This window comes from Lissotriton helveticus, chromosome 2_2 (genome assembly GCF_964261635.1).
Source record: "Lissotriton helveticus chromosome 2_2, aLisHel1.1, whole genome shotgun sequence".
In the NCBI taxonomy this organism is placed as follows: Eukaryota; Metazoa; Chordata; class Amphibia; order Caudata; family Salamandridae; genus Lissotriton; species Lissotriton helveticus.
This window is the reverse complement of record NC_136060.1, coordinates 147,348,936-147,370,280: the sequence shown is the minus strand read 5'-3', so window position 1 is coordinate 147,370,280 and position 21,345 is coordinate 147,348,936. Positions and strand designations below refer to the sequence as shown.

At 41.8% G+C, this 21,345-nt stretch overlaps 1 protein-coding gene across 2 annotated transcripts in view; it reads left to right on the top strand.

Moving 5' to 3' along the window:
- The window catches only part of GABRB1 (gamma-aminobutyric acid type A receptor subunit beta1), a 1,683,231-nt gene that overhangs the window by 278,101 nt on the left and 1,383,785 nt on the right, over positions 1-21,345 (top strand). The gene's annotated exons all lie outside the window — the stretch shown is intronic.

Here is a 21,345-nt window from a genome sequence, read left to right as displayed (position 1 = left end):
CAGCTGTGTGGCCTTCATGTCCAGCTTCTTTAGGCTCAGTTTGTGATCAACACCACTTTTATCTCCTCCAAGGCTCTCTCTGCCTCAGCCTTAATTGCCAGTTCATTTTACTCCATCCTATGTTTGGCCTTCTGTAGTCTTAACTTCCTATCAGCTTTCCTTTCCGCCAGCTCTTCTGGGGACAGACCATGGGAGGACACAATGCTTTCTGCTCAGGGAAGGTTCTTCTATTATGGGGTGAGACATTCCCCTCCCCTGTGTGTATCTAGGTCCTCTCCTTGCTCCTCCATGCCATCTTCCTCACCCTGGTCTTCTGTTGCTGTCCTCCACCAATGTCCTTAGAGTCTTCTGAAACTCCAACGTTTTGGTGCACTTTTTGTTTGAAAGTCCACATTCCTTATAGTACTCCTTAAGCTGAGCCACAGTGTAGCTCTTTAGTTTGATGAGCTTGACTTCCATTTCTGCAGGTATGGTCACAGACTGGTAGATAGAATGAGGGTACATTTAGAAAAATCAAAAAGGCCATTCGAGGAGAATTTCAATGAAACTTAAAATGGTATTTATCTGGAATGTTTTGTGTAGCACGGAGGCCGATCAGGACTTGCAGAAGAGAGGAAGGGACTGGGTGGCCCAGACATTCTGCCCACTAATTGAGAGGCTTGGGGTAAGCAAGGCAAGAAAGTCCTAAAAGTATTTGACAAAGTAGGAACCACAAGATGAAGGTGGGCAGTAAAAAAAGTATGCCCCACATGAATTAGAAGCAGAGATGGTGATGGAGAAATAAAACAGTTCGGCCTCTGAGAAAGGAATGCCGTACATAGAAGACTCTTAAATGTTTTTTTAATATAATAGTAAGGTCATCACTCATTCTGTAAGTAAATTATTTTAAAGTCACTAGGACAGGCATCAGCTTTGTCGGTGCCGAAGCATCAGTAGCCCAAGATTTGATAAAATATCCAGGTCAGCGCTCAGCACTGTACTTTCAAGTGAGTGCACGAGTACAAACATTAATCAATACACTGTTGGGAGAGAGAGGAGCAGTGGGGCCTAATCAGCTTAGCCAACTAAGGATAAATAGTATTAAAAAACATAAAATCCGAGCATGGTGACTCAACAGCCATAAGTTGACAATGAGGATTGAGCGACCATGATTGAATCATTAAGCAAATGATTAAGGGCCTTATGTATGAAAGGGTTTTTCCCATCCTGTGTCTATGGTAAATTGGGGTAGTTCATATGGCCCCTAGAGCTAGAAGTGACTCACAGTGCATAGCACAGTGAATGCTGTTTACCCCCAGAGTTGGCAAAGTTGTGGAAAGGCCAACCTGCAGTGTGGTTGATGCTGAGCATGGTTGGGCCATGGACAAGCCCAGATGGGCTTGTCACTGGCACCCAGACGGCGCACCAGTGATACTTTCTGCTGGTATCTAAGCACCATGTAGCTTTAAATAGCAGCCCAACATAACATGCTTCAGATGGTGTGGCAAGTTGTTCCTGTTAGCCTGAATGAATACAAAGGGGTAATGAAAGAGCCAAATGGAGCCCAGCACCTCCTGCTGTTAACCCCTAGGCCGTAAAGCACTGCACCCACTGAAAATAAAATAGAAGCTCAAATAATAATAAAAACATTGATGTAAACAGAAAGATATAAAATGAAAAGATACAAGTAGAGGACAGAGCAGCATTAATCCTATATGAAGCTCTAGGCTAAAAGACAAACATAACTGAATTTGGTGATAGTATTGGCTGTTACACTTCTATTATTATGCCAGTAACTGACTGTACCCCCCTTGTACCACCCTATTAACTTGGCTTTACGTGAAGTTAGACCTACAGTAGCACAGGTAGCACCTAGAGAGAAGACAACATTTATGCAAATCAGTAGAGTTAGATATTCAGCAAGAGGTCCTTGACCCATCACCCATTACAAAAGGTTTCAACCTAGCATATTTAGATAAAATAGGTGGGTATCAATCACATCTTGCTGTTGGCAATAAATGTAGCATTTTTGAATATGGCAAAGAACTTATCAAGGTCATCTACATAGACATCAATTCATGTTATATCTGCCAAGTTGGTGCCCTCCCCAAAAGTTGGTTTAGCCTTTTGGAGGAACCTAACAAGCTGGGCAGACCAAGCACAATGCCACTGTTTCAGATTGCTTTGTGGTCTCTCTTACTTCAGATCATAGGCTCAGGTTCAGTTACAATTAAAACCAAAGAGCCAGCTAATGGCTGATTTGGTTTGAACTAAACCTGTGCTGTGAATTCCATCTCCCGGGCCATGCAACCATTGGCTCAACCACCTAATTCATGCCCTATCTGATTTGAATATAGAACATTAATGGGAATGAGATATGCACTATTCCCCAGTTAATAAAGATGGTGACTACTTAGCTTAAAAGCATCTCTCATGAATCAGACTTAGATAAATTCAAACCAACGGACAAGTTTTGATGATTGCAGGCTTTTACGTCAAGTCTACATTTTTACCCTACCCGAGCACCTGAAACGCAGCTTTCCACCACTCTTGATGTTTCGCTGGTTGTTCTTGTATTGGGGCAATTTTGAAAAATAACGGTGGTACACTAGGCTGCAAATGATGTGGATAAATGTTGATTTCACATGCATACAGTATATGCATACATGCATACAGTATTTTTCTCTGTCCAGCTTTGGCCCCTTTGAGATACCACTACCCAAAAATTTCTTCATCCGTTAGGTCCTCCGTTATTAGCTGTAAGACAACAATTATAGCATCACAGCATACATGAAAGGTGAAGACCAACAGGTGATTGGCTGATATGTAAGGATTATGAAGAAGGTCTTAAAATTAATTTCTGGGTAAAACCTCTTTTTAATCTTTACTGTACATCAGTACGATTATTGGCCTCTGCTCAAAATGTTTACTAATGGTTAACATTTTAAATTAGGGTCTCATTAGGTCCAGTTTTACATTGGAGAGCCATTGTCTTAGCTTTAAAACTTGTTTGTGTTGCTTCTGTTCAAACCTTTGATTTTAATTCATTTTTGTTTTACAATAGAATGCTTTTTCAGTTTGATTGTTAGCTCCATGCCAGCATCATTTTGAAATCATTTTCCTTTCTTTATCCAGGACCTGCATGTGAGCCAATATACTGCTATTTGTTACTTTAATATTTTGTGATGGTTTTTATTGACCAGATGTTAGAATTGTAGTTCTCCCTGACTTTTTGCCTCTACCTCCTATATTTTGTTTGCTGTGTTTGAATTCGTTTTTGCTGGCTAGATGCTTTGGGCACTTTGCCACTGTTGATCAGTGTAAAAGCGCAAGTGCTCCCAGGGAAATAGTTATTACAATTGGTTCTCCCAGATTGGCATATTTGATTTAATGGTAAGTCCCTAGGAAAGTGCACTGAGTGTGTCAGGCCCTGTAAATCAAATGCTACTAGTGGGCCAGCAGCACTGGTTGTGCCACCCACATGTCTCCACCCCCTGTGGTCATACTGCGCCAGTGAGGACAGGACTGTTTAGACTGGGCACAGAGACCCTTGCACAAAGAAGAACAGATACAAAATGTGGTAAAAGTAGTCGACCTTAAACCCCAGAACTTTAGATCACTTCTGGACTCAAGAGGAACCTTTGCCAAAGAGAAGAGGTGAAGAACTGTAAGGAGGAGTACTGTCCCTTTGCTGTGTGCTGTGGGGGTTGGCCTGCAGTTGCTGTTTCTGCCAAGGAGAAGAAAATGACTGGAACTTTGCAGTGAGCTTGCTTGAACAAGAATCTCCAAAGGCCTGTGTGTGCTAGCCTCCTGTTCTGAAGTCTCAGGGACACAAAGACTTAACCCCCAGCTCCCCTGAACTCTATTTCTGAGAGTTCTGACCAGGAAGGAGGTGCCTGTTCCAGATTTGGGCCTCTGGAGGTTGTTCCTGCTGTTGGGAGCCAAAAGAAACCAAAGAGACAAAAGAAAACCTGTCTCCGACGCCATTAGCATTGCCACTGTGACGCTGTGACCTGCTCCAAGGCCAGGGGCACCACTCGTGAAGTGTGCGATGCTTCGCTCGACCTGCATCGCAGCTCTGACACCCTTTGAGACCTGCCTGTAGTTATCGGCATTGCCATTGTCAGCGCTTGCACCAACTCCGTCACCGCCAGTGCCTGCATCCTGTTATCATGCGCTGATAACTGCCGAGGGTGAATTCCATAAACTTGCCAACTTTGCATTGTCACCAGGAGCGACACCTCACCGACAACGCAAAGGTCTTCCCCTGTCCTGGACTCGACACGTCGCCTCCTTGCTGACACAACACCTCACCTCCCTTGTGTAGCCAATGACCTTGGCATCTACGCCTTACCTCCACTACGCTGTGCATCGTCATAGACTTGGTTTACGAGGTACTGTTGTGTGTGGGTCCATGTGACTTCATGCCCGACGTTGCACACCTCACGGTCGGTGCCGTACTTTGGATTTATTGCTGTCATGATGTTTCAATAGCCCCAGGTGGAGCTATTTGTTTTCTACAACCTATTATTTTTGCATTAACTGTTCTAAAGTCATATTATTATTGCCTGGATTTTTGCTGTTTTGGTCTTGTTGAGATTAGATTAAGATACTTTATTTTTCTAAACTGGTGTGGTGTCTATTTGTGGTGTTAGCACTATTACTGTGTGTTTTGAGTACAAGTAGGTTACACATTGCCATTGGAATAAGCCTGTCTGCTCGTGCCAAGCTGCCAAGGGGGTGAGCGGGCAGGGGTTATCTAAAGTGTGTATCCCCTTAACCTAACTAGAAGCAAGGATCCCTACTTGGACAAAGGTACCTACCTCTGCCAACTTGAGACCCACATTTCGAACACCAGGCAAATAAAGTGAGCTCACTAACTATCACAGAGGTCAAAGTTCCATGATGAGCTTATCATGTAAAGAGGGTTGTTACACTAGATAGATAGGTAGATAGGTCGATAGATAGATAGAGAGATAGATAGATAGATAGATAGATAGATAGATAGATAGATAGATAGATAGATAGATAGATAGATAGATAGATAGATAGATAGATAGATAGATAGATAGATAGATAGATAGATAGATAGATAGATAGATAGATAGACAGACAGACAGACAGAGAGAGAGAGAGAGAGAGATAGATAGATAGATAGATAGATAGATAGATAGATAGATAGATAGATAGATAGATAGATAGATAGATAGATAGATAGATAGATAGATAGACAGAGCGAGAAAGAGAGATAGATAGATAGATAGATAGATAGATAGATAGATAGATAGATAGATAGATAGATAGATAGATAGATAGATAGATAGATAGATAGATAGATAGATAGGTAGATAGGTAGATAGATAGATTGATTATAGGCCGCCAGATATATGTAGATGTATACAGATAGATAGCTATATCGAGAAATAGGCAAAGGTATAACTGGGCCGACAAACTTGAGGACGGATTTATGGCAAATTAACAAAGCACTCTGGCTGCCAAGACTACAAATTGGATTGTTGAATGTACTTGGAAGCTTATACATTCTGTTAAGAGGATTTATTTACAATGACCTGTTATGAGAAACACCAGAACACCATGTCAGTTCGCTTTTAGTACAGCTATTTATGAATTCTTTAAATGTTGTTTTTTATTAATTGTTCGAAAGATAATTGCAAACAATTAGGTTAAAGGTTTTGTACATGTTTTTAATTCAAATGAACGATGTTCTGATTTGCACCAAGGGATGAACTCAACAAGTGATTTAACAAAATGCCTATGATAGGGTTCTTTCCAGAATCTCTATTAAGGTATTATTTTTTTACAGCACATGTTTTTCTTAAAAAGAGAACCAGGGGAGAACCAATTCCATACAGAACTAAAGTCACCTCTTCTACCTACTGACTGGTGCCCTGGATCGTACTGTACATCCAGGTACTGTCTCTCCTAACAACGTTTCAAACATACTACTTCACAGAATTTAGCTGCTTTACCAAACAAGTTCCCTTTCCTTTAGTCCCCTTAATGTGCACTACTATTCTGGACTGATTTTTGTTTGTGTTAAGTCCTCAAAAAAAAACTGGTGAGGCAAAGTTATGTGTGGAATTTGTCCATTTGTCACAATTTACTGGTAGGTGCATACTGAAAAGTGCACCGAAGCAGGTAAGATGTAGAATTGCACTTTAATCACAGCTTTTTGACAAACTGACCACTAGCTTCCCCAGTCATGCATCAACTACTGGCACTGGAATATAGAAGACCCTTCTGAGACCACCTTCCACATTCTGATTTAATTAAAATACATACCATAAATACATCATACCTCCGCCCTATTCCTAAAAATAGCAATAGACACATATGTCTACTAGATATAGGAAAGAAATAACATGGAATCAGAATAATACAAATGATTTGCACCCTTTGATTCAGCTTTTACAGGGCCCACTTGCTTACCATTGATCTTCCCATGGACCTTTCTCACTGTGTTAGAGGTGAGGGGAGTTAGCATCAACAGTCCTTCAAATTCCAATTAACAGTGCAACCCATTTGGCTACACAATGAGGACTAGGAATTGGTAGTCAAGTTAAAAAGGTTTATTACAAGATAATCAGATTCAAATAAACAACCCTTACTACTATGCTATAAAGATACAAAATGACAACAGGGATTCCCAGACGCAAGAGGAAATCAAGGCGAATTAGTATAAAACAAACAAACAGTTCTGTGACTGTGATCCAAAACAATACCATTAAGATCTGGTGCTCAGAGTACAATCTAAGACTCTCTCTCTCTATCCATTAAAAAGCTAAGAATTCAGAGTACAGCGGATGGTTTAGGTGAAGAAATATTAGAAAAGAAGGGAACTTCCATAAAGGAAGACAGTGCAGGACAAAAAGAAATAAGTAGGAAAGCGTTAGCTTCTCAGAAGCTTGGTTAAGAGACTTCTAGGGAAGGATAAGTGTCAGCAGGGCAGGACTGGCTACTGAGCTTTCCTTAATAAACAATGCAAAACAAATGTTGTTAAAAGTATGCTTTAAAGCTATTTGTTTTGTATTGTTCATTTAGAAGTGCCGGGTGCTCACTACCAACAAAATCAGCCCCTCAGCTGTGCACCTGGACCCCACCCTGCCACCCCATTAAAAAACGCCCGGTAGCCAGTCTGGCCCTGAGTGTCAGGCTAAGCCACACTTAAGCAAACATCAGAAAAAGCATGGGGGCAAAAAAACTCTCAAAGGCCATTCACCTAGCAATGTCTCAACGAAGGAAGGGACAAGAAAAGCTCTCTGCAAGAATCTGCAAAGGGGTCTGATCAGCATCAGGAGAGAGATCTGCAAGGAATCTGCGCAAAATCGGAAAAGAATCTAATCTGAAGTAAAAAGCTAACGGCATAGTATATTAAGAAAAGTCCATTGGGTCCCACCCCATGGATCACCCCATCAGGGATCCATTGAAATCCATGAATCATCATGTTGTAAACTGCAACATTTCCAGTTTATCCCACACTGGACATGGGAACAACATCTTGGTTGGCAAGGTCATGTTCTCAGGCTCCTATTCCACCTATCTCTAGTACAGTAATGTATCTATTCTAAACTAACAATGCATGGGAATACCTGCAAGAAATGTCGAGTTAGCAGATAAATTAAATCATCTTTATGCGGCATTGTGAAATACAGGTCTACTCTTGTTAACTTTAGCATTAACTTCAATGGTGCACATTTAATATGCATGTGCATATTTAAACACAAATTAATGTACATTTCTAATGCATTAAGGTTCATACTACATGTAATATTTAAAAAATCATCATAATACTTGATAACTGTTACTGAGAACTACATTTCAATCAAATATATGGAATATTAATGTACACATTGCATACATCAATTATCGTATCTAGTAAGATTGCATTCTACGTTTTTGGGTAAGTATTTAATCACATTTTTAATTCGTCAAATATTATTCACATGAAGCAGCACACACATTCAGAAATTCACATTTCATCTATGTGGTGAGTACATTTTCTACTAAATGAAGAGGATTCTTTTTTTCACTCTTAGTTAAGGCAAGACGCTTATGTAAGTAAGTTCGCTAATCTTACAGGGACGGCACTCTTAATAAAGGTCAAGTGCAACACTTACATTGATTTGATAAACCATTCATAAATCATGTGCTAAGTGCAGTTTCATACCCTGTATTTCTCAAGGGTCTGTGACATTTGTGACGGGAAAAGAGTGGGCAATTTTTCGCTGCACCACCTTTTTGGTCTTTGGAATACATTTTCTCCCACCAATTCACTGCTCTTCGTTCTGTCTATAAACAACATGTTCAGTCCAATTTCCAATTTCCAAAAGATGACAACATAATACTTTTCTATCTTTCTAACATTTTAAATGTCTTCACAACTGTTGCAAATGATCCTTTTTGAAGGGTTACCCCAGACTTTTTGCCTCCCTAATCCTCATTTTCTGACATCATTTTTGTTGGCTCTAGCACTCTGAGCACTTCTCACCAGTGCTAAAGAGCATGAAATTCATACATAAACATGTGTATAATTGGTATATACCTGATTGGCATATTTGTTGTATTGATAAATCCTTTGTAAAGTGGTACACCATATACTGAGGGACTGTACTTCAAATGCTACTAGTGGGGCTTTAGCATTCATTGCACCACCCACATAAGTAGCTTTGAAACCTGTCTCATGTCTGCTACTGCAGTGCTTTTGTGTGCAGTTTATTTCCACTTCTACTGGTCATTTAAAACTACTTGCCAAGCCTTAAGCTCCCCTTTTATTACCTATACGTCACCCAAAGGTAGGCCCTAAGTAACCATAAGTGTAAGTGCAGAGTGCTATGTAAGGAAAAGGTAGGACCTTTATGTTTTGCATGTCCTGGTAGTAACAAACACCCTATTTCATATTTCTCTACATTGAGGCCTATCACTCTCCTATGCCAGCATTAGAAATTCCTTACAATACTTTTAAGCTGAAATTCTTGATGAGAGAGGAGTAGCATTTTCATATTTGAGATATTTGTTATGGTTATGATAAACCCTCCTCATTGGCGAAGTAGGATTTAACATTACTGATTTATAAATATCATTTTTATAAAGTGCATATTTCTCTGTACTTACTGCTCTTTGGGCCTGACTGCATGTCTCCAATGCACGCCTGGGTTGGGTGATAGTTACACATCGTACATTCTCTTTAGACAGCCACAAACACAGAAAGGTGAGGCTTGTCTGCATTCTGAGCACTCATTTGCATTCTGATTGCCTTCCTGGGCACTAAGGGGGAGAGTTGGCTCACACATCTGAATAGGTTATGTCCTGTCTTCAAACAAAGCACTGAGTTACCCCCCAGGGTTAGCGTGGCTGACAGGGCAGGGCTGAAAGGGATCTTTGTGCACTTCAGAGAGTTCTTTTGAAGTCACCACCTACATCAAAGGGACGTTTGGGTATATGTATTGGGGCTCTGGCTCCACCAAATTTGACACTCCTGGATCTTGAACGGACTCTCTGTCAGAAGGACTGCTGAAAGGCTTAAATTACTTCCCTGCACTGCTTTTTTGTAAGTACTCCTTTTCTACTTGCTGCCCTGCTGCCTGCCAGCCCCAAACTCTGTAGGAAGGAGATCAGGAATCTGTCTTCCCTCCAAGTGATCTCCAACAGCTTCTTTTTGCCAACTTTCATTGTTTTTCTACCAAGTCTGTGGCCCTCCCTGGTTTGATAGAATTCGAGCTGGCCACTCTTGAACCCTAAAGAGTGTCCCAACTCAAGTTGGTTCTGCACAGAGAAAAGAATGTTTCACAAGGGAAGTACCAAGAATGAAGAGTATCAGAAAACCTTGCAATCATGGGCAGATGCCCGCCAGGATGGAGAAACAGATGAGGAGGGAAGAGATGAGGAAAGATTAGGGCAGGACCTGGTGGGTCTTGTCATGCCACCTGTAGAGGGGGAGCAATCTTCTTCTAGTAAGAGGAGTCCACTCTAACACAGGCAGCAGTGTATATCAAGGAGCATGTCCATAGAGCAGTTGGAGGGCAGGAGGGTGGAGAGAAAACTAAAGCTAGTGTTGGCTAAATTATAGAAGGAGCAGGCCCGGCTTCTTGCCAAGAGTGATAGGGAACAAGCCCTAGCCCTTGCCAAGCTAGAGAAGGAGCAAATCCAATCTGAGTTAGATAAAGAACACACCTTAGAAAAGAAGGGACTGGCCATGAACGAAAGGGAAATGACCCATGACGTTAGCCTCAGAGCGCTGGATATTTGAGACCTCGAAGTGGGGTCAAGCAACAACAATAAAGGTGGAAGCATATCTGCAGAGTCTCACAGTGAGCCCAGATCCCATATCCCAAAATATATGGTGCCTAGTTATGGAGTGGAGGATGATATTGACAAATTGTTGGTGGCCTAATACATGGCACAGTGTCCCAGAGGAGTTCTGAAGGGTACATGCCAACAGCGGGGAGGAACATTTTCCTTACACTAGAGGGAGGGGGGCAGCCTAGCTACTCTGCCATTAAGACTATTTTTTCCAGTTAGTTAGTATGGTCTGATCCATGAGAAATACCAACAACGTTTCTGGGCCAGTCAACAACTGTCTACACAAGCACAGATTATCTGTGGTGTGTATCTAGCTTACCCTGACTAGAGTACTGGTTCTTACCCAGCCTGGGTGCATACCTCAGCCAACCAGAAATTCAATTTCTAACAACTACCCTCTAACAACCACCCTCCACTACACCATGTTATCAAAAGCTTCTATGCTATTCTATGAGTTGAAATGTTTATTGATTTGTACCCAATCATCTGCCATGAATAGTCTGGGCATAGGCTCTATCTTGATTTATATTAGTGGCACAATATTTTTCCAGATTTGCATACAGTCTTGCACTTACTTCCTCTTAGAAGACAGCTTGTACTACTCCTACTTCAAAGACCGTATTCCACATGTTTATTTCAATTAGAAGATAGGCCATAAATATCGCTTGCTCCAGTTTTTCATTCAGGGGCTGATTTAGATGAGATTGGTAATGGAGAAAGCACCCAAAATAGCAACGTAGCTGGACCATGTATAGAACTGTTCAGTGTCGGAGTACTATCAGCGGAGACGTTTCAATGTTTTCATTCAGGTCTAACCAACAATTCATCCACCTGATCTACATTAGTGTATCTGTCACAATGCAATCCAAAGTTAACATCATGAAAGACACCCGTCCTCCACATTCAAGTAACAAGGAACGTGACCAATGACGATTGAGCACTTAACTATCCTTCATCATTATTACGAGAGTTTTCACTGACAGTTTACCTCCAAAGTATTTCCTAAAGAAGACACAGCCACATTGGTCGAGAATCCTCGATGTAGGAAGTTGGGTTATTAGTAGGAGGCGGTAGGTACTGTAAATTAATGATTGTGGTATTATTATCATAATACCACAATCACTAGTAAGTAGTTGTATAAAATGTTATTGCATTAATCACAATGAATACAATAAATAAAAGTAGTTGTTTCACATTCATCAAAATGAGCTTTTAAAAAAGATTAAAAACCTGCATTAGTTAAACATATTTGAATATGATTACTTAACATTTTATAAGTGAAATATAAAAATGTAATTAGATTAATAATTCGAACATTTAAAAAAATTTAAAAAAAGCAGTATTTAAGGTTTCCTCTTTATAGCCACAGAGACATCACAATAAGATGGAATTCTTTGGGCATGTTTTTGCACAGTATTTTTTATTGGTGGTTTCTTGTGTCAGGATTTATTAGGTAGCACATCATACACACGGTATCAGCACACTAGTGTGTTCAACTATTGTAATTTTCAGATATGTGGTTATTGATGGCTGCTGATGTGACTTTTTCTACATTATAGTTTTCCCTGACAAAGGGCTCAGCCCGAAATGCATTGGGTTTATACCATCATGTTACATATGACGAATACGAGTACTGAAAGCATTGAAGAAAGGGTAATTTGATTAAAAAGGAAAACATGGACTAAATTGGACTCATGACTGTTGATCATATTGGCTCATGCCTGGTGCTTGTTCATCCTGGGTCTGGCTCACCTCTGTGCACCAGTCCAAAACAATTGGTCTCAACTGGAGTATTTCAACATTGATAGTATCCAAAATATTGAAAACAGACACTCAAAAACGAGCAAAACTGTTGAACTGTATCATCAGTTTCACCATAATATATTTTTACCTTTTCAGACGTTATAATAAGTTGCTCAAATGTCAGTAGGAAAGTGATTAAAGAGAGTGCTCGTGATGGAGAGCAAGTAAAAGACAAAGATTATATATAAAATCAATCTATGCAAATTCATATGGAGGAGGCCTATCCAGAATTTCCCGTTAATAGTGATTTACAACATCTCACTTTGCAACCTATGTTTTGCAACAGAGGTAAGATAAGAATCCTATTTCCAGTATAGGTAATAGGTATGTGTTTCTATCCCAAGGTAGACCAATTAATGGGGGTCTTCATCATGACAGGGTGAAGAGCAACCTAAAGGACACCAGTCAAAAACTGGTGGTAGGCCTCATGTGCACCAGCATGTTACATATTTAGTGCGTGTTATCTAGACAGAACACGCACCAGAGTCGCACACTGAATTTTTGCCATTGAGCACCCGTTAAATTAAATGACAATGTTGGATGTATATTTTGGTGTGCATTCTACCATTTATTCAGACTATTATTACTATCATATCACAATCACTAATAAGTAGTAGAACAAAATGTTGTTGTATTAATCACAATGATTACAATAAATAAAACTAGTTATTTTACATGATCAGAGTGAACTTTCAAAATGAGATATTAATTAAATAAAGTAAACTATGATTACTTAACATTTTATAAGTTAAATCTAAAAAATGTATTAGTTTAACAATACAATCACATTTTTTTAAATTAAAGCAGTATTTAACTGCTTCGGACATTAATCTTATATTAGTATCCTTAAAAAAAGGTCCTCGGATAGCATTTCCATAGAGACTGAAGTTTTGGTCAAATGCATAATAGGTGACTAAGGTTTTCCTCTTTTTAACCACAGAGACAACAGGCCTTCTTTCCTGATAGAGTCTACTGTCGTTACCCCTCAAATTCAATGATAGGCATGTATAGCTGTGGAAATCTAAAATACGTATTTTTTATTGCACCTTTCAAGTTAGAACTGATATAATCGTGTTGAGACAGTAAATAGGATTTGTATACCAGATCCATATGCTTATATTTTCCTAATAAGATTAGATATTTCTCCTTTTGAATGAGAGTTAAGTTCTTCCTTATTGACTCAGTTTAGCTACACTCTCAACGTCTCCAAAATTGTGTGCTTTTGTAAACTTGTTTAAAGAAGAAATATTCAGTTACTTGCCATTATTTAAATTTTTCTTGAGTTCCAAATATCCAATCTGAAAGTTTACAGTGGTAAAATCTTCATTTACACAATCACACAGGTAATTCATAGTAGCACCCAGGCATTAGTGCTCCTCCATCTCTCCGCGGCCTTTGACACCGTCAACCAAAAATATTTTAGTGTACCGTGCCAGGGATGCAGGGGTTCAGGGAACCGCCCTTCAATGGCTGAGTTCCTTTTTAGACGATCGCTCACATTCTGTTCATCTTTCTCAATACACTGATCCAAGAGTTAAACTAACTTGTGTGTTCCCGCAAGGTTCCTCCCTGTCTCCACACCTGTTCAATTTGTATCTCCTTCCCCTCCTTCAGTCCTTGGGGGAAGGCAAGTTGCGCATCTTCAACTATCCAGTAACTCTGGGTGTAGTTCGCAGAGTTTTGCTCCGCAAAGTGACAAAAAACTCTGCGTAGATCCGCAAGTGGTGGAGTGCAGTGCAAACTGCTGTTTGCGCTGGGTTTCCTGCCACTCGGGTAGAAATTCTATCCGAGCGGCAGTACGCGAGTGGGAAAAAACGCTGCTGCACTACGCAAAGCAGAGTTTTCTGAACTCTGCGAGCTCCGTGGAGTGCAGAAAACTCCGCAAACAGAGCGGAGTTTACCACCCAGGCCTGCTATGCAGATGATCTTCAACCGATTTTCACCATTGATAATGCTCCTGCCTCCATTTTTAATTTTCAGACCACTATGTTATACATCTGCAGTTGGATGAATAAAAACCACTTAAAAATAAACCCTTCGACTTCGAACTTCTGGCCAGTAGAGTTGGGAGTGTCCCCTCTCCCCTCTTCTTCAGCCAAGAGCCTTAGTGTCAAAATTGATAGGGCCCTCTCAATGAGAACCCAGATCGGAACAGTGGTCTCTACCTGCGTTTTCCAACTCCATAAGTTCAGGAAAATCAGTAGATTCCTTACAACTGAAGTGGTTATCAAAGTTATTCTGTCCCTGGTAATTTCACACATCGACTACACCTAATCCACTTACTTTGGCCTTCCAAGGTACTTAATGTGAAGACTGCAACTAGTGTAAAATTTGACAACAAGACTTATTTATCATCAGCCAAGATGGTACCACGTCACTCCTCTTATGAGAACACCGCACTGGTTTCCAGTAACCCAAGGATGCGCATTCAAGGTTGGATGACTGATATTTAAATTGCTCCATGGCACATGAACGGAATTTATCTCCAATCTTATCCAGAGTTATGACCCTATCTGGCCCCTTGGGTCCTCCCACCAGGCTCTGGTAGCCATCCCTCCTTCAAGCAGAAGAGAACTGGTGAATCTTGCTTTGAGAAATCGGCCCCCTCTTTTCTGGAATGCACTCCCTTACAACATTAGATCTTCTTCATACGACTCTTATTTTAGGAGGCAATTAAAAACCTGGCTGTTCTCTCAGGCTTACAAATGAACGATCTTATGAGCGGCGGATCACCTCTTCTATAAGCACCGTGGAACCGTATGGTGTTCATGCGCTATACAAATTCTTTCAACATAACATAACATAACATAACATATGGAGTGTTGAGAGAGATTTTAGATTCAACGCCAACATGATGACACAATGAGGAATAGCAAATCAAAGATGTAAAAGTTGACGAATAGTCTGTATATAGGTTTTCTCAAGTTCTACAGCAGTCTTCCCATTCAAAAAAGTTGAAAAGTTGAATTCTGTTTCTTTATCAGGCCCAGCATTCACGGTTCTGCATAACACCTATGGACTGGCACATATACCTCGAATGTAGTTTGCTCTATGGAGAAGACATGCTTGTCTTTTCAAATGCTATCTGTATATGGTGCCCTCCTTTTGCAATGTATTGCCTGGGTCTACTTCTGAAATCAATAAAACAAATTTGAAATTAAAAAAGTTGAAACGTAAAGTAAAAACTGAATGAGTTTCATTCTTAAGGCTCTTAGAAATGAGTCTAAAGCTCTGCCCCCAAATGCATTGGAAAATCTCATAAATGATTTAGTCAAAAATGTGATACTTATTTGCCGGAGCTGCGCCAAAACACCTAGTTGATAGCAAGCATACTGACTCCAGGAAACGTTCTTAGGAGGTCAGCACCAGAATGTCTAAAAAGGTATCTGAAAGGGACTCCTAAAAGGGTGGTAAGGATTCCCACCAGAAGAAGGAGAGGGGAGATAAAAAGACTATGTTCTCTAAAGGCCTACTCGAGGTACCTCGCTTTAAGAAGAAACGACAGGGAGGTAGCAGCTTTCATTTTTTAGCAGCAACCCTGTGGAATTCTTTGCCGCCAGTTCTCAGGCAGTGCAAGGAGTTTCTTGCCTTTAGAAAGGCATTTAAAACGCATCTATTCACACAGGCATATTTGAAATAGAGACTTTCGTTGTTTTATCCTTGTTATGTTTTTTATCTCTTTCCAGCGCCAAGAAGCCTTTGGGCGTATGCGCGCTTAATAAATTTTAATTAACATAACATAATTAACATAAAGGCCCCCAAAATAACTCTCAGGGGAAAGGGTCTGGTTCACATTTCCAATCTGGCCACCAGAAGAAAATGTACCCTGACCAAGGTCAGCGGCCCAGGCCCATCAGGTGCTATGAGTGCTACGAGTATGGATACTATAAGGAGGATCCCAAATGTACAAAAAGAGCACCACCTCCCACTGGAGGAAAGAATCCAGGGGTGGCTTGCATTGTGCTGGGGGAGGAGTTTGTCCCAGTTAATGGGCAAGAGTTAACGGGGGTTACCCTAGTTTCCCTGTGTGACCTTGAGATGGCTCCAAAGATGAATGTGCTAGTAAGTATAGGAAATGGGTCTCCATCAATGAGCAAGTTATGGAGGCTCTGAGGGATACAGGAGCCAGTGTGAATATGGCAAGGGATCAGCTGGTTTCCCCAGAGCAGGTCATTCCTAATGCATCCCACCAGGTTGTGGTAGATGACAACACATAGGGCCATTATATTGTGACCATTGTTCCATTTGAGTGGGGGGGGTTTCACGTCTATTAAAAGTTGCAGTGAGCCCTGTCATGTGGACTGTTTGTACCTGAGAGGATCTGTTCTACAACAGGTTCCCTGGCTGCACGGAAAGGGAGTCAAGACGACTGGAGCCTGGAACAATGGCCTGCTCAGCTGCTAAGAAAGGGAAAGGCAAAGGGCATGGTAAGCCAGCACCTGAATTTACTCCTAGTGAGATTGATAAGGCACCCCCGGTCGCTGCCCAGGAGTCCACTGTGAAGAACATTGCTTCTCATGGTGACCTGCCTGAGCTTGCTGGATGACATGTTGAAAGAGCAAAGAGGAGTTCTGTAGGGCACAGAGGGAGTTCTCAATCCTTGTGGTCGTGAGGCAACGGGCTGAAGCCCAAGCAGCAGGTGATGCCCCTGGTAGTCACCGCATTTGCTAGGAGGACATCCTCCTGGGCATAGGACGGAAAGGCCCTGGTAGTCCCCCAATGATACAGGGCCTTCCTACTGGAGCTGTCTCACAGGATTCCCCTGGCAGGAGGACATAGACAATGAAAAGACCTTTGCAAGGATTGTCCACCATTTCTATTAGCCATGGATCTAGAATTCCTCAGATGTGTTATGGAGAACTTTTTGAACTGCCAGGACAGTGGGAAGACTAGGCTGGGGCACCTCCTAATCTCCTGCCTGTCGTTAAAATCCCCTTTGAGAGGGAGGGCTTCTACATTGTAAAGCCTATGGATCCCCAGAAAACATTAAGCAACAGGTTTATCCTGGTTCTGGTGGATCATGCAACTAGGTACCCAGGGTCAATCCCACTGAGGAGTACTATTGCACCCACAGTGGCAAAGGCCATGATGTGGATTTGTACCCTAGTGAGTTTCCCCATGTTGTATCTGACAGGCACACAAACTTCATTTCTGCTTATATGCAGTATATGTAGAAGGAATATGTGGTAACATGCAGGTTCTCCATCCCTTGCCATCCAAAAACCAATGGGCTTGTTGAGAGTTTCAACTAGACCCTGAAAGGCATGATCAGAGGACTGCGCGAGGTCCTTGAGGACAATGTGGGATATCCTCTTACCATGCCTGCTGTTCGATTACAGAGATGTGCCACAGAGAGGAATGGGATGCAGTCCCTTTGTACTGTTGTATGGGCACCAAGTCAGAAGACCTCAGAGTCTGGTGAAAGAAGGGTGGGAGCAAGATCCCAGGAAGGGACCCCAGGATGAAGTAAGCTACATGCTGGCCTGCAGCAGCCAGATAGCTAAGTTATGGAAGCAATCTTCCAGTAACCTTAAAGCAGGCCAGGAAGTCCTGAAGGAGTGGTATGACAGAAATTCTACCATTGTGGAATTTCAACCTAATTAAAAGTGTGGGTGATGGAGCCGGTAGAGCCCAGGGCCCTCCCAGACTGCTTGAATGGGCCATATGAGGTGAGTGAAAGAAAAGGTGAGGACCCACAAGGTAATGAATATAAATCACCTCAAACCACACTTTGAGATGTCTGAGCTCACCGTGCTGCTGGTGATTGATGAAGAACAGGAAGAGGAAAGTGAACCTCTCCCTGACCTCTTGGACTCCAAGGAGAAGGGTGGGTCTGTGAAAGGAGTAATTCTTTCGCCCACTCTAACTCCTGAACAACAGAGACTGCCACCAAGTGTTGGAGCAATACTCTTCCCTGTTCTCCTTTATCCCTGAGACTACCCACCTGCGTACCAATGATGTGGCAGAGGGGACAACCTCCCTTATAAGAATAAATCTCACATACGGTCAGATAAGGTGGCTTCCAGAATTAAGGCCAAAGTGTCCAAAATGCTGGAGTTGTGGGTGATAGAACACTCCAGTAGCCCATGGTCCAATCATGTGGTTCTGGTACCAAAAGCTGCCCAACCAGGGACCACACCTAAACTGATGTTCTGTGCGAATTACAAAGAGCTACATTTTGTAACCAAGACTGATGCTCACCTCACCCTATCTGCCAGGCTGATGAGCTGATTGATCAGTTAGGGGCTGCCCAGTATCCAGTACCTTTGATCTTACATCAGGGTACTAGCATATCACCCTAATCAGATGGAACAAAGGAGAGGTCACCCTGCTCCACTTAGAGGGCCACTAGAAGATCAGAGTGATGCCCTTTAGATTAAAGAATGCCCCTGCCACTTACCAGAGGCTGGTGAACCAGCCCAATGCTGTTATAGAGGTCTTCTCTGCTGCTTATGTGGATGACATAGATGTTTTCAGTAGCAGCTGGAAAGGCCACCTTTTTCACATCCAGGTAGTGCTTCAGGCTCTGCAACAGGCATGTCCGACTATCAAGGCAAGTAAGTGCTAGATAGGGCAGGGGTCTGCGGTATACTTGGGGTACCTGGTAGGCAGGGGGAAGGTGCAATCCCTTTAGTCGAAGATAGAAACCATCATGAACAGGCTGCCCCCAAAAACCCAGACTGAGGTCAGAGTATTCTTGGGACTCACTGGGTACTATAGGAGTTTTGTCAAGGGATATGACACCATTGTTGCCCCCTTGACTGAGCAAACTTCCACGAAGCAACCCAGAAATGAGATTTGGACTGTGGCATGCTAAACTGCATTTGACTCCCTGAAGCAAGCCATGTGCACAGCGCATGTGCTCAATGCCCCTGATTTCTCCCAGGTGTTTATCATGCAGACACATGCCTCATAGCATGACATAGGGACTGTACTATTCCAACTTCATCAGGAGGGCCTGAGCCGACCTATAGGCTTCATCTTCTGTTCTGGGCACGTTGGACCTCGTCATTCCAAGTCGGCAGCAACAGTTGATGAGGTGAGGCATGGGGCACAGAGGGGCAGCCCAGACGGCGGGGCTGATCAGGAGAGCCTTGGCTATTGAAGAAAGGTGGGCGGTGCTCCTTTTTGATCTATTCACAAGGAGTGGATGACAGCACAGGGATCAAGCAGAGAATTGTGAGGCGGCACTACGGTGGACAGTGACACGGGATGAAAGACGACTCCCCTGCCCCCATCCAATATCCTGTCAGCTTATACAATTACTGAGCAGCTAACAATGCAGCCAAGGCCAAGAGAATCAATAGTTGACCACCATAGGGATACAAACTAAGAATCCAGAGCACTTCTGCCCCTGACCATAGAAATTATCGGAGGTTTCTAAGGAGAGTCATTTTGAATTGGCTTTATTGCCCAAGCCATTATCCACCTTCCTATTTCCACCTCCTCCACTACTGACTAGGCTGTGCTCAAAATGGCCTTTGCTTGAGTAACCCCCCTAGACAATTAAAAGAGAAAGAGGACCAACACCTCCTGAACCTGGAAATAAATATAGGACTACCAGGTTAAGATTATTACAACTTGCAAAATAACGGCAATGTTGGAAAGCTCTCCAATACAGTGATTTTAGCCTATATATTGGAGAACTGTTGTATTGTCCTAAGCAATTTTTTTTTTATATCTCCAATAAAACTATTTAGGTAACCCACCAATGATCCCACGTATTGAGTTTCCCGCCATTACATTTTGCATAGGGGAGGGAAAGTAAGGAGAGTCGGTCTATATATCAACAAAAGCCCATTTTTAAATATGGCTGGAAATTTGAGATCTGCAGGAAATAACTCCTACACTATAGTTAGGCTGTCCGGAATTCGGTTAAAACCGACTATCCTCGACAGTACACTACCGGAGGAATTTCAGCTGACTCGGTTTAAACCGAGTGTCACTGAATTTCATATTCGTTGCACCTCTCAAGGAATGCAACCAAAGCCATTAAAATGCACAGAGACACTGAGACACAAACTAATTGAACATACAAGTAATAAGAATCATTCCGTATGGCGCCAAGTTATTGATCGCTTCCTCACAAAGACTAAGAGCTGTTCTAAATATAACAATCTTTCAAAATGGCACCGTACATATTTAAGCTGCCAACAAGGATCTAAACACGTTTGATGACTATTTTGCTACCATAAAAGATCATGTTTACAACAAGACATCATCAACGTCCTAGCATGCAAAATAACGCACAACTTCACAGACTTTCACCTAGGGCAGACCTTATGATACCACAAGTACCACAGCAGACTAAACCTAACTCAACATACTTATTATACAGCACAGCGGCTCCCCATACTCAGAAAACAACTCATCACCAATCATCAAAAGCCTCTTATTAATAACACGCAATTAAATGTATGTCCCTGTATTCCCAAACACGATTGCCTCTATGGGCTGAGTCTATAGTAACAATCACCAAGATGCAAACCGAGAAATGATTACCCCGCTCTCTTAACCTCATAGCAAATTATCGTCTACTACATCATCAACTGTACAAATTTCACATACTTCATCTTCAGCATCTAGTTCCCAGGACAACCGGAGCCGATTGCATAATTCCAATCAAATGTCCCTCTGTCACCCAACTGAATAGAAAAAAACTATAGGTGGAATTAAAATTAACTCCAATTACATGAATGTTGAGATATCAAGCAAACCCAGCTCAAGACTCACGGGCACCTCTCATCCATATCACCAGTGTAACTAGAAACAGTTAAACTGCAAACCGACAGCGTATCTCAGAACATTAAAAATGCTATCCGCGACATGAAGAATATTTTACTCATCACAGAAAGCTCTTCGCAAAAGTCAAGCATATTCAAGAGGCAGTACTCACTCTCCAAAGCAAGGTAAAAACTACACTCATGTCTCTATCAAATCCCAGGAGGAAATGCAAACCCTACTACAATCCTATGAATCCTACAATTTGACATCCAATTTATCCAGTCTCCCCATGAAGAGAGATGAAAACGTAATTAGACCAGTTATAATCAATGCATATGGAGCAACTATGCCCAATGATAGAAAGCTAAACCTGAATAATTTGAAGAGAGTAGCTTTAACCACCATTAATCAAGTTAGATACCTGGGTAATGCATGTAAACCGCTCTTAGGATTACTACTCAACTGCCGCTCAGCAGTAAAGCATGCTTCAGACATAGCTGACCTCATCTAGAGCCAAGA